The sequence below is a fragment of the Talpa occidentalis genome, unplaced genomic scaffold, assembly GCF_014898055.3.
Source record: "Talpa occidentalis isolate TD23 unplaced genomic scaffold, MPIMG_talOcc4v2.1 talOcc4.3, whole genome shotgun sequence".
In the NCBI taxonomy this organism is placed as follows: Eukaryota; Metazoa; Chordata; class Mammalia; order Eulipotyphla; family Talpidae; genus Talpa; species Talpa occidentalis.
In genome coordinates, this window is record NW_023603184.1 from 117,556,222 (window position 1) to 117,571,432 (window position 15,211).

The window sequence follows — 15,211 nt, forward strand, 5'->3', positions numbered from 1 at the left end:
TAGGGCAGTATAAGGTATGCAAGCTATGGAGATAAACATACTCATCCTTCTCACCACCCCCTTCTTCAACTTTAGTTCCTCCGCTAGCAACTTTGCTTTTTGGTCCTTCATGCTAAGATGAATTCAATCCACTTATTGCAATTTACAGAAAATTATCAGTCTTGAGTAAACATCCATTTTGGACAAGTAGTGGATGTAGGAATCTGACCATGAATATGTATCTGTTAGTCCCAAGTTGATGGTACCATGGTAACATGTGGAGAAAAATGTATAATGAGCACAGTTTCATCCTGTAGGAAGTGTCCTAACACAATCCCAGGCAATAAGTTAAAAATACTTCCCAACAATGGCTCTGAGACCAGGAAAACCAAAATATAAGATAGGTAGGTAAGTGTCTGAAACATTATTTCACCTAAGGAAAGATCTTAAAGAGTTCTGTATGTGCTCTACTCTGGGAAAGTATTAAGATAATTTGGTTCCATAAATCCTGGCATTAGCAACTACATATTTTTTCCCTTCCATATACTCTTAAAAAATGGGAAGCTGTTATCTGTATTTGTAAGCTTCGGATGCTTATTTTCTACTGAGCTCTGTTCAATGTGATAATTATTTGCATATAATCTGACATGACACAATGGCAGTATTCCACTCCCTTTACCTGACAGAATCCCTATCAGTTTAGAACATTTAAAAAAAAAAAAAAGATTCGCAATTGGGCAGAAACATTTTTATCATAATGTTTCTCAAAAACACATTAAATATCAGTTCCTGTGACAGCACTCACAGATGTTCATGTTTGAATATTTGAGATCCAATAGAGAAAAGACTTTCCAAACACATTGGGGGCCAGTGTGTTTTCCTAGGAAAATAATACTATTCTGCACTTCTAAATGATTAATACTTTTCCCACAAGACAGTGCATGCTTCTCTTTTAAATGATACTCTCTTTTTTTTTTTGTTATATGGTTATTCATTACAACAGCTCAGAACTATAGTTATTTTTGAGACCTATAGGAATAAGTGTATCTTGATATTGAATTCAACTTCTAATTTTCAGACTTATAGTCCTCAATTTTTAGAGAATATACCATAAAAAAAGTGTAATAGAATGACTTCCACTGTCATCTCTACATAGAGTTGCATAAGCAGCTATACATGCCTGTATGTCCAGTTCTGTTTTCTACAGCTTCAGTTCTGCTCCAGTCCACAACTTCTTGACCAAAAGAGTTCTACTTTGGGGTTAACCTCAAAGATAGGTTCCCAAAGTAACATTATCTCCTCTACAAAATTGGTTTCTTCTCCATTCTCTATTTTTGCTGATTTGTATAATTATCAACTTATTCTCCTGGTTAAAACTATAATTCATTATTTTGTAAATATTTCATCCTATTGAATGGATGGTCAAGTTCTACAGATTTGTCTTCAATATATTATATTTTTCCCCTTTGTTTATTCTTAACATTATCTTTTGGACATTTATTATTTGATATCTAGGTTTTAACCTAGATAGTCCTTAAGAAAGTTCTTTCCATTCCCTCCTCTTTCTAATCTATCTTGAACAAAATTGCTTCATCTGTCTTCCTGCTGATGACATCCTATAATTCACTCTACTCAGACTTTCAGAGCTTCTTAATGTCAATTAATCAATGTTTAAACACCTTGCTTGACCTTTTATGATAGCCGCCTATGATCAAACCATAATATATATTTCCCAATTTTTTGAGTTATTCACACTTCATGTCAATCTATCAAGTTTATTTACTGGATTGATTTTCACTGCTTTAATTCTCTAAATGTTATTGGAGACATATAAGACCTTTTCTATAAAGCTGCATGTAAATTCTTTTAATAGTATATGTTAAAATATTGTTTACTCTGATAAGTTTCTTTTGCTTTGAATGGAAGAATTATACAAATGACTACATCCATTTTCATTATTATCGTGACTGTTGCATTGCTCAAACGAACCATTAGCTAAACAGTACTATAACAGCCTTTCTTGAGCTCTAAATATTATTTTCCTGCCATTTTTAAATTTCTATTTACACTCTTTATTGTCTAACACACACACTTACCCTTGCTACTACAAGGTCATATTAAAAGTCAATATCTGACTAACATCAGTATCTAGTATATTCTCCGTCTTACACAAATATGTCTTGTCAGGTGCTCTATTCAGCAGCACACACATTAAAACTGAAATGATACAGAGATGATTAGCATGGATCCTGATCAAGGATGACAAATATTTCTTATCAAACAAAAGTTATACCTTATATTTAATAATTTGGTAAAATCTCAGCTCTGTGTCCCTGTAAAGTACTCTGAAAAGAATCTACATGAAAATTCAAGCAAAGCAGTTGCAAAGGTAACTATCAATAGCAACAAGAGTCAGCTAAACTGCTAGTGAAGTGTTACATAATAGAATTCATCACAAGTATTAAGACGGAAGTTTTAAGTCTAGGGTATATTTGTGAAGGGCATAGGTTTTTAGTCTCATGTATTTATTTCTGATTCATAAAGAGAAGGGTTGTTTATATCTAATGAATTCACATTCCTTGAGCAGCACTCATTTCACTAAAATACTTCAGTTACGGCATTCTTCAGTTCTTCCTTAGCTATGTGACACGCCCTCTGAGGTTAATAGAAAATTCAGGTAACTGAGCCACTTCTATAATGTAAGCTTTTCAAATGCTGTTTGCCACTAAAATATATATTCCTGATCACTGCAGTTCAAAAAATCACTAACCACCCTTGGATGTGGACCAAAATGAAACAACAGACATGTCTTATACCATGTTTTTGCTATGCATTTTAAAGTGTAAACAAAATACGAACTTTCCAAATTTAATTTGATCTGCCTTGAGATTTCACATGGACATTGACAGGACTTCTCCCTTGGACCATAAAATAATTTTTTTAAGTTCATTGTCTTTTTTCCATTGCAGCACTGTTTGTTTCAGAGGCATAGGATGGACTAATCTATCAGTGCAACACTTCAGCATTCAGGCATAAATGCTGTTACTTTGTGATCTAGACTCTGCCTTAGTGAGCTCATCAGGTCTCAAGGCTTTAAATGTCATCTGTAAACCAACACTTCCAAATTTATGTCTCCACGCTGGACCTCTCACATAACCTGTGGGCTTGCTCATCTAACTGCCTCCTTGACATCGTCCATCTCCACTCGGGTGTTTAATGGAAATCATAAAATTTATTATGCCAATAATTGGGCCCATGTGTTATTCATCTTTTTTATTCCAGCAGTATCTAGCTTAGTGTCCAACATTTAGTAAATGGTCATTTAGCTATCTTTCTGATTGAATGTGTTAACTTCTCACTTCAAATAAAACCAAACATTCCATAAAAATAAAGCCCTCTTGGGCCTCCCTGGTGGTGCAGGTGGTTGAGCGCAGCACTGGGAAGCTGTCCACAGCCTCTGCAGTGCAGGTTCGACTGGCCGGCCAGGGAGATATCCACATGGTGCAGCAGACCTCTCCTATCTCACCTGCTGCTCCCCTCAGCAGTGTATTTCAGTCAGTCTGCCTGTTCTGTTCCCTGATCTGTCTCTGGTGAATCTTCTCACCCTGCCACACCTCTGGCCTGTACCCTGGTTCTTGTATGCATGAATAAACAAATCTTTAAAAAAAATAAATAAAGCACTATTAACCCAACTGTGTTTAGTGTTGAATATTATTGTGTACCTATTCCAGGGATTATAAATATTAGAGTTAATACTTCCACTAAAACTTTGGGTGTATGCTCATTTTATCTCTTACAAAAAAAGTGTCACCAGTATAGAAAGGTATCTATCGTTAATTTCATTAATGATACATCACAATAGGTCATAGGAAACTATATGTGAATAACATCAAAATCATCAATAGGCCATCACAAACCAGGTAAGGAAAATACTGCTCAACTTATTAGGTCTATTTCTGAGATCAATTTAGCAAGTTTAGAAATACAATTTAATTCAACAAACATATGTCCTAGAGTATACCAGGTATTGCTGTTGGCATGGTGATGCTGATTTCTTTCTCTTTTACATTCCTACGTAAGAGATGAAAGGAGGTATGACCATCAGCTGCAGAAACAGACAGCAGGTCCCTCTAATGAAGCTGGGTGTTTTCTTGCGGCTTCTCTAGGGCTGTGCTGTTTGCGAAGCTGAGTCACAAGGAAGTAAATAAGCAACTTCACAATGATAGCTAATCTCATGTGGGAGACAATGACATATTTGGTGGCATGTTATCATAACTGAGAAGATCTAAGGATCTGAAGAAATAAGCATCATTTACTGACAAAGCCTCCTAAGTAGATCCAGGAAAGAACAGTTTAGTGTGCCAGGTAAACTAATGAGAAATTGGATAAGAATAATTGTTCCAGTTATCCTTCCAAGAAATGTGTATGACAGAAGTTTAAAGTCCTTCAAATACGTTAACTCTATTAATTATCAAAAGAACTCTTAATGAATATACTTAGATAGTGAGTGAATATAAAAGATCTCAAGTGGAAACTATTAACCAATTTTACAAACAAAACAACTAAGTCAGAGAGACATTAAGAAAATTGGCCATAGTCAGAAATTTTTGTATTCACATGGTATAGGTATAACTCCTTTCTCAGAAATATCAACAGAAGATTTATAATGATAGTGGAAATAAGCAGATCAAAGTTTACTTATCTAATGGACACAGAAACAAATCACCACATTAAGGATACTAAAATGAGAAATCTGCAACTTTTTTCAGAAAAGCCAGAGATGTGAATATTTATGCCCCAAAATGCTTACTAACATAGTCACAGCTGAAAATGATACATATGAGTGAGTTAATGAGGGTTGTATCAGAGTCTAGAATAATTGGATATTATAGTTAATAAAGGATAGTCAGGATTTACACTGGTTATCACTGCATAATTGTCACTAGTGCCCTCCTTGTCTCTCAAAAGTGTCCTCCTTGGAAAATATATAATATGATCACTCCAAAAGCCAGTCTTCAGAAAACTTACCTGTTTTCTGAGATGTATGTATGTATAATGACACCCAATGCAAGTGTGTTACCCTAACATGGATATGTGTTGAGCGGGCTACTTCATGTGGACTCCTGACCCTCAGGAATCTTGAGGTTGTCAATACACAGCTTGATGCCCAAAAACAGTATGTACAACACTCAGAAATGAGCACATTTCTCCACCAGACTTTCTTTTCTTAGTGCAAAGCTCTTTCTGTATTCAGTGAGGAGACAGGAAGATAAAGGTGAGTTACCAATGTTAGCATGTGATCGAGGGGTATCCCAGGACCCCCAAATTGCACATTCTTAAGGGTCTGCCCATCCATGCACAGAAATATAAAGCACACTCTTAGTGAGAAAATATTTAATAGGATTAGTGTGTGCAGAGAGAAAAGAAAAGAAAGTATATAGTTTCTCAATGAGACACCCAGTCACCCATCCCATCATGGGTAAATATCAAGTTAAAGAGGGTTGGCCTGAAGCAGGGTCACTGTGTTCTAAAAGCTTGCCACAATTCTAACACACCTACTGTCAGGAAATCTAGGAAAGGGGTGAAAGGGCCAGGCAAGGTTGGAAGAAAAGGAGTAAATTCAAAGTAGAAATCAAGATAACAGCTGCCATTTTCAGTTTCCCCATGTCTCTCACCCACGTGTTTCTGTCAAGTGTCTCTACATGTCTCTCTTTCCTGTGTTTCCTTCCATGTCCCTAAAGTCCTTGGTGCAAGTCCAAACCTAAGAAGCTAGCAAGGCCTTCTTCCCCACGTGTCTCTCCTCTCCATGTGTCTCATGTCTCTCTAAGCCCACCTGCCATCCATGTTACATAGCTTCACCTGGGCACTCAGCTCTGCTCTTCATTGGGTGGGGCAAGGAACATGGTAACCCCCTCTTTTATAAAGATGTCTCTGTTTCACTAAGACATTTCAGGCTGAGAGTCACTAGTCTATTATAAGGAATCTCCTGCAATATCAGTTGCATAATATTTTGTTAATTACCCTTCTAATATAGTTTTCTGCCAGACCTCTTTTTAAAAATGGTCCTTGCAATTTGCAGCAACATGGATGGCACTGGAAGGGATCATGCTCAGCGAAATAAGCCAAAAAGAAAAAGAAAAATACCGGATGGTCTCACTCATAGCAGGAATCTAGAAAACTTAAATAAGGGACCAGGAAAATGAATATAAGAAAGTGAAAATCAAAATCAACAAAAATCTATGAACCAGAGACACTTTTTGGGGGGCGGGGGGGAAAGGATTGGGGTCAGAATTGGGCGTTTGCAATTGTATGGGGGAATATAAAAATAAAATTAAAAAAAAAAAAAAAAAAATGGTCCTTGGAGGAAAAGTGAAAGGCAAAAGCAAAATAAACATGTGTGCACACACACAAGCATGCAGACACACCAGCACAGCATAAAAATATTGCTCAGAGAGACATGAATCAAAGGAAGAGTCCTTAAAATTTACAACAAAGCAATTATGGCCCATATGTAACAAAGAAGTTGCCTGCTAAAAGCTCAAAAGTTACGACAAAAAACACACAGGTTTACAAAGTTCTTATTAAAATGAAACAGTATGAAAATGTGTTACAAATGCAAATAAAAGATTATATTTAAATAAACAGATGCATGCATGCGTCCTCAGGTGAGTAATGGATGTATGGTAGCTGTTACATGTTTTGATAAAGCATGGTTCAACTATGTCTCTCTCTTAAATTTATAGATTTCAAGGCAAATTCATTTCACTGAACCAATAATTGAAATGTGGACAATGCTCAGACACCAAAAGAAATAGCCAATTTAAAATGCTTTCCTGAAGCCTATGTACTTAATATATTCCTTTGATGGTGTCAGACTCAATTGTAAACATCTTAATTGGAATTTTTCATATTTCAGCTTTCGTTTGTAAAATGCCATATGGTTTACATTATAAGTAAATGTATTGCTTTGAAAGAGGCAAAAACAACAAAGTTTTGAAAAGGGAGAAAGAAATGAATCCTTACTTTTGACTTACAAAGATCTTACCATGTGGGCAAGATGATTCCATGTTCTGCCTCTGCTTGCCTTTCTGACCCTACCTTGCCTTTTAGTCACCACCAGCCATTTTCTGCCCTTTGACTCTGATGCCCAAAGTATCTTGCCAAGATCTCTAAACAGTTTTACAAAACAAAATTTGCAAGCAATTTAAAAACAAAGACTTTGCTTCCTCATCTCTATCCTTAGCACAAGAGCAAGCACACAACAGTTGCTTAATGAATCTCTGCAGCATGAATAAGTGAAAAGTTATGCTCAATGTTGTCATTTAAATTGCAGTATTTGGTCATCCTAACATAGATATATTTGAGGAATTTTTTTTTAATCTTTGGTCTGAATTTATAACATGATGTTTTGAGCATAACTGCAGTTTTGTACTTCTAAAACAAAATAGGGTTTTTAAACTATTAAATAATTTAAAAGGTGCAGAAAAATTCCAGACACAGATAATATCATAATCTCTTACTAAATGAGCTCATTTCTTATTTTCCCAGACTACCCTTTAGCTTTTTTTAACAAGGGTGCTATATATATATATATATATATATATATATATATATATATACACAAGCATGCATACCCACACACAGGCACACTTACATTTTACTTTTTTCTGTATTCTGTCCCCCATAGAGTAAGGTGTGGCTATTAGTCAATCAGTCAACCAGTGAAATGCAAAGATCAATTCACAGTCATTTTTTTATAGGATTTCTAGTTCGGAGCAAAAATAAAATATATTTCTAGGACAAAATCAAATGAACCACGCGTGAATAAACTGTTTTCTTTGCTATTTTCATTAAAAAAAAAAAAAAAAAACAGAAATGCTTCTACCTAGAAAGTGCTTTCTTTGACTAAGTTAGTATCATGCCGACTGACCTTTACTTTATTGTTCCACTAGCTCTCTGGCATTTTAATATTTTGGTCCATAATAATAGTCTTGAGAAATAAAGTGGGCTTTTTGAAGCAATTTTCTCCCTAAGGTCTTAAAAATCAGTCTTTATTTTCACATACTCAAAACAAGCACTTAAAAAAATAAAATGGAAATGCAGTTAGTGCAGAGAAGTGGGCTCACAGATGCTTTAAAATCTTTAAATGTGGGGTGAGAAATATAGTGCATGTGGACTTTTTTTAAATTTTTAAGCTTGAGTGATTTCTGATTCAAAACCAAATGCAGGGTTTCTAGTATAAAGAATCCTGGGACAGTCCAATGAAAGGTCTGAATTTTCCCACTCTGTGTACATACTGCTTTGCTGGAAACATCCTTGCACCTAGTTCCAACCTGGTTATGTATCTAGTCTATTTTAAAAACTTGACTTTCTTTGGTTCCACAATTTCTGCTAGTATAGCCTTTCAGCTGTTTCTCAAATTAAAAAAAAAAAGAATAAAAAGGAAAATCAAAAAAGCTTTTTCAAGTTACAAAACAACCTTCCCTGCTGAGCTAACAGATTTTTCTCCCTTTTGTCTCAGAGAGGAAACAGAATATACTCTTAAGTTCTTCCTCCACCCCTAACATTTGCAGCTGTTTCTTTCTCAAAGATTCATGACTATTATAGCCCAAAAAATCCTATCAAAATTAATAACAATTCAAATAAAACTTCGACTATAAAAGTGTTAATTGTTTTTGTCCATTATAGTAATTCACCAGTCTATTTCAATTAATAGCTTATCTGAGAAATATTTTGATTAATTAGTACCTCTGATGAAAATTTTCAATATGTGAAATAGAGGAGATATCAGTGCTCTTATGTAAATATTTTATCGTAAGTATATTTTCTAAATAATCAAGAAAGTGCTGCTCAAATAAAAAACCATTAGGAAACTAATAAACAAGAATGTTTATCTTTTTCATTATTGAGGCAACATTGGTTTATATCACTATGTATGCTTTAGGGAAATTAAAGCAGCCATACATAGTCCTTTACCTGATTTGCGCCCTCTATCATCCAACCACCCCTCTAGCAGCTTCAATTCTATACTCAAATTTCTAGAGTTTGTTTCAATTTGACTTTCTGTGCCTTTATTTAGTGTCTCTATATTCCACATGAGAAAAATTATCTGGCATTTCTCTCTCTCCTTTTGATTTAGTTAGCATACTCCTCACCAGTTCTGTGTTGTCACAAAAGACAAGAGTTCACCTTTTCTTATCCCTGAGTAGTATTCCATTATATATACACATCTTAATATACTTCTCTGTCATTGGGCACTTAAGATGTTTCCATAAGTTGGTTAATGCAATTAGTGCTACACTGAAAACAGGAGTGCATATATCCCTTCTAGTTGATTTTTTTTATTCTTAGGTTATATACTTATTAGTGGGGTTGCTGGGTCATAAGATAGATCTATGTTTACTATTTCAAGGAACTGCCATACTGTTTTCCAGCGAGATTAGACAAATCTAAGTTCTCATAAACAGTGCACAAGGTTTCCTTTTCTCTACGTTTTCTCTAACATTTATCATTAGTGGTCTTTTTGACATTGCCAGTCTCATGGGTGAGGTAGTATTTCATTGTATATTTTTAAGATTTATTTATTTATGCATACAAGAGCTGGGGTACAGGCCAGAAGTATGGGGGTGAGAGGATTCACCAGAGACAGAGTGGGGAACAGAACAGGCAGACTGACTGAAATACACTGCTGAGGGGAGCAGTGGGCAACTCAGGAGAGGTCTGCTTCGCCATGTGGGTAACTCCCTGGTTGGGGAGCAAACTTGTGCTGCAGTGGCTCAAATAGCTTCATAGGTTGTGTCTTAACCCCTTGTGCCACCAGGGAGGCCCCTCATTGTAGTTCTCATTTGCATTTCCCTGATGAACTTTTTTTTTTTTTTTTTCACATATCTGCTGGCTTCTGTATGTCTTTCTTGAGGAAGTGTTTATTTAGCTCTTTTGCCATTTTTTAAAATCACGCTCTTTGTTTTCTGCTTTTTTAAGTTGTATAAGTTCTTTATAGTTCTTGGATATTAGTCCCTTGTCAGATGTATGATGTGCAAATATTTTCCCCCATTCAGTAGGGTGCTTTCTCATTTTTTTTTAAATAATAAATTTTATTTTTATATTCCCCATACAATTGCAAACGCCCCATTCTGACCCCAATCCTTCCCCTCCCGCCCCCCACCCCCCAAAAAGTGTCTCTGGCTCATAGTTTTTTGTTGATTTTGATTTTCACTTTCTTATATTCATTTTCCTGGTCCCTTATTTAAGTTTTCTAGATTCCTGCTATGAGTGAGACCATCCGGTATTTTTCTTTTTCTTTTTGGCTTATTTTGCTGAGCATGATCCCTTCCAGTGCCATCCATGTTGCTGCAAATTGCATGTGTTTATCTTTTTTGAATGCTGAGTAATATTCCATGGTATATATGTACCACATCTTCTTGATCCAGTCATCTATTTTTGGGCATTTGGGTTGTTTCCAAAGCTTAGCTATTGTAAACAGTGCTGCTATAAACATAGGGTGCAGATGCTCTTTGGAATTGATGTTTCTGTGTCCTTTGGGTAAATACCTAAGAGTGAAATTGCTGGATCATATGGAAGCTCTATGTTTACTAGGTCCAGAAATCTCCACACAGCTCTCCATAGTGGTTGGACCAGTTTACACTCCCACCAACAGTGCACAAGAGTTCCTTTTTCTCCACATCCTCGCCAACATTTGTTGTTGCTAGTTTTTTTAATATGTGCCATTCTCACTGGTGTGAGATGGTATCTCATGGTAGTTTTGATTTGCATTTCCCTGATTACAAGTGATGTTGAACATTTTTTCATATGACCTGAAACCATAAAATACATAGAAGGAAATATAGGCGAAACACTACGGGATTTGCACATCAAAGACATCTTTACAGACACATCACCCAAAGCAGTGATAGTGAAGGCAAAGATAAACAGCTGGGACTACATCAAATTAAAGAGCTTCTGCACAGCAAAAGAGACAATAACAAAAACAAAGAGAAACCCCACCAACTGGGAGAACATTTTTGCACCCAACACTAATGATAAAGGACTGATCACAAAAATCTGCAAAGAGCTGATGAGACTCAGCAACAACAAAGAAAATAATCCAGTCAAAAAATGGGCAGAAGAGCTAAAAAGAAACTTCTCTGAAGAGGAAATGCAAATGGCTTTCTCATTTTTAAGAGTTGGTTTTTGTGCACAAACTTTTTTACCTCAGTAAAATCCGATTTGTTTGTTTTTGCTTTTGATTCCCTGACTATTGGAATTGAGGCCCTAAAGATATCATCAAAGTCAATAGTGTGGAGTGTTTTGCCCGTGTTTTTTCTACATATTTTATTATTTCAAGCCTTACATCCAAGCTTTTCATCCACTTTGAGCTAGTTTTTATATAAGGTGTGAAAGAATAATTCTAGTTTCATCCTTTTTCATGTGGTTGTCCAGTTTTCTCAGCACCATTTGTTATAGAGATTTCCTTTTCTCCATTTAATACTTTTGGCTCTTTTGTCAGAAATTAACTGTCCATACAAATGTCCAAATGAGAAAATATTTCTGGGCCTTCAATTCTATTGCATTGCTCAGTATTTCTGTTTTTATTCCAACATCATACTGTTTTGAGGACTGCAAATTTATAGTAAAATGTGAGGTCTAAGAAAGCGATACTTCTGTTCTTTTTTGTAAGAACTAATTTGACTATTTTGTGGTATCTGTGGTTCCATTTGAATTTCAATAATGTTTACTCTCTGTTTTTGAAGAAAGCTATTGATATTTTGATAGGGATTACAATGAATATGTATATTGCTTTAGGTAAAATGACCATTTTAACAATGCTAATTCTTCCAATGCATGAGCAGAGAATATCTTCCCATTTATTTGTGTCTTCTTCCATTTCTTTTAAAACAATTCATAGTTAAAATTGTATAGGTCCTTCATGTCCTTTGCTAAGTTTATTCCGAGGTATTGAAATAATTTTGATGTGATTGTAAATGGGATTGTTTTCTTGATTTTTTCTCTTTTAGGTCAATGTTTGCATATACGAATGGAACAGACTTTTGCATATTGATTTTGTAACATGCCACTTTGCTGTACTAATTTACTGACTCAGAAGTTTTTTTGGAGTCTTTAGGATTTTCTAAGTATATTATCATTCACCTGCAAATGATGATAGTTTTATGTCTTCTTTCCCAATTTGTATTGATTTTATATATTTTTTTCTTTTCTAGTGCTGTAGCTAGGACTTCCAGTACTATGTTGAACAGCATTGGTGGAAGTTGGTGGAAGTGGAGGTCCTTGACTTATATCTGGTCTTAGAGGAACAACTTTCAGTTTTTCACCATTGAATATGATCTTAGCTTTGAGTTTCTCATATATGGTTTTTATTATGTTGAGATATGCTCATTTATATTTTAATGAAATAATAACTAAATATCAAAAAATGGGATATAAGATAGCTGTAAAAAAACACATTTTAAAAAAACTCACAATAAATCTAAATAAAATGGAATTAAGAATGGAAAGATTATTGTGAGTTGGTGGCAAAAGAGATGTTTCATATGGATACTTTTCTGTGATGTAGCAGGTGCTATGCCAATTTCTTTGTGAAGATCATTTCACTTCAAGTTGCTTAAACTTTCTGTTCCCTAATTTTTCTATTATTATCTTGCATCCTGTAGAAAGATTTATAATGTCCTCTCTTATCTAATGTTTTGTGCTACTTCTATAATCATAACATGATCTGATTCTGGTGCACACGTTGATTCTCTTGCTTCTACTTTTCTACTTCTGATTATTAATCCACCACTAGAATTTCTTGAATCCTATGTGACATTAACCATTAGATTCTTCCTACCCCATGAACAGGAAACAGATAAGACATAGACTTTAAGTTTTGTTTGATTTGGCTATATAGCATTTGATATTCTAATATATTCTATACCTAGGTATACTTCATTTATTTATACTTTCACCCTAGTACTGGTAATTCCCAAGATTTCAAACTTATTACTAGAGGTCTAGACAGCAAGACACCAAATAGGCAATCTTGTAAGCTGCCATTCATGATTATCTACAAAAAAAGTCTATTTTGTCTTGCTTTAGTAGCAAAAGAGCATAGTATTAGTATAACACTAGTTATGAAACTCATCTGAAAAAGAGATGATTTGGGTTTCAGATTTCAGGCTGGTTAGTCTCTGAGCCTCCATCCCTACTCTGCCTGGTGCTCTTTATGTGACAGGAGATGGGAAGGTAAGACGAACGAGAGAACAAGTATTTTTTCTCCTCTTCCCTACAACTTGAGCAGCAGTTTTAGCATAGGCTGAATTCCTCTACCCATGGTCACAGCATTTCTCAAGAATCTTCCCTTTCTAGCTGCTGATCTCTCCAGATTGTGGCAGCCACTCCCTGTCCTGGATACTCAGGCTTAGGAGGGATGGGCTTCTTGCTATTGTTGATCCCTTGATACATCACCACTTTTTGTCAATTCCTACAATGCTGTCTACACCTTCCTAATATGTTTTATTCATCAAATCTCTTCAATTAATTTTTTGACTATGTCATCTGTTTCCTAATACTAATACTGAAATGTTTTGTTGGAAATGATGGCAGAGATTCCAATGAGAAGGTAATAATTAACTGGAGATACTGCTCAGAAACAAAGGAGTGAATTCATAATTAAAAATGTATCAAAAGGCACAAGTTTCCAGTTATAAGATAAATTATCACTAGGCATGTACTGTGCAACATATGACTATAGTTACCCTGATGCATGATATATAGGAAAGTTGTCTGGAGAATGAATCCTAAAGATTTTCATCACAAAGAGAATATTGTTTTTTTTTTGTTTTGTTTTCATTTTTCTTTTCTTTCTTTTATTTTAATTTCATCTATATGAGATGATAGATGATAGCTACTGTGATAATCACCTCACAATATGTGTAAATCAAAGCATCATGCTATACACCTAAAACACAGTGAAAATTGTTAATTATTTCTCAAGAAAATGGAAAATGTTTACTTGGAAACTATCTGCACAAACATGAACCACATTTGTGAATGGAATCCACAGTAATGGTTAAAATCTCTGAAGAATGGTATAGTCATAAAAAAACAAAGTAAAAAAATAAACATGAATAATGGGATGTATCCATACTTAGGATAATTAGAAGAAAACGAGTGAAAAGGTATGATCTCTATCACAGCCGCTAAATGCTGCCTTTATACTGGAAAAGGCTGTTATAGTCAACAGGACAACAAGAATAGTTGAGTGGTTGTGTTCCAACAGAACAAATAGCCAGCCCATAGGCATAGTTTTCCAACCCCTGACTTGTGGCATTACATGATGTGATCAGGTGTGCTCACCTCAGGATAACAAAGACCATGCTCCATAACTGTCAAGAAGGAGGATTTGAGGGTTTAATGCAGTAAGAAAGGATGTGTTAGGGGACCAACCAGAAGATGTATAATTCTTCTGGAAAGAGAAACCACATAGTTTTAAAGGGAAAAAAATTATCTTTTAAGGGAAACCTAAGACAAAGCAGAGATTGATCAAGAGGGTCTATAATTTTTAAAAGAATGAATAAAATTGAAGCAAAATGTAAACAGAATTAAAATATCAAATGGATCATAAGTTTTGCTGAAGTCCAGATTCACTCAAGATTTTTATTGTAAGAATAACATAATAAACTTTAGGAAATTTGGAGACTCTGACCTCCCAAACCAATTAATTTTAATTGTTCTCTCATGTAAGTATAGAATGTTCATATTTGAGTACTGTAACTATCTTTTCTAAAAATAGGGCAACAAATTGCTTCTATTCTTATGGATGCACGTGCTAATACATCTTCAATTGTGTACTTTAGCATATTCCCAACTATTAAAATAAAACAAACCTATATAATGCAAAATAACTTGCATTATATATAAAATAAATGTCATGGAAGATGGGCAAGGTGTCTGCAAGAAGAAACAGAGATCAAACTCACATGCCAAATCATTACACCAGCTGGTACCAATTTTCAAATTTTGCTTTTCTGATTAAGTGTAATTGGCCAATGTATTTGATGATGAAATTCAAACACAGACTAAAGGTAATGCTAGCATATGAAAAGACTTTATAGTGATATCATTTTGATTTCTTTTTAAGGAAAACATATATCATTACTAAAAATTCAGTAACACAAAACACCAGAATGTAATATTTGGTTGTTGTTGGGGTAACATTGGATTAAACATGGTATAT

The 15,211-nt window shown here is 34.8% G+C and overlaps 1 non-coding gene across 1 annotated transcript; it reads left to right on the forward strand.

Moving 5' to 3' along the window:
• Positions 1-2,166: 2,166 nt before the first annotated feature.
• Positions 2,167-2,274, forward strand: LOC119256404 (U6 spliceosomal RNA). Its single transcript, XR_005127743.1, has one exon. It is a non-coding gene; the product is annotated as a U6 spliceosomal RNA (small nuclear RNA).
• The last annotated feature ends 12,937 nt before the right edge of the window (positions 2,275-15,211 follow it).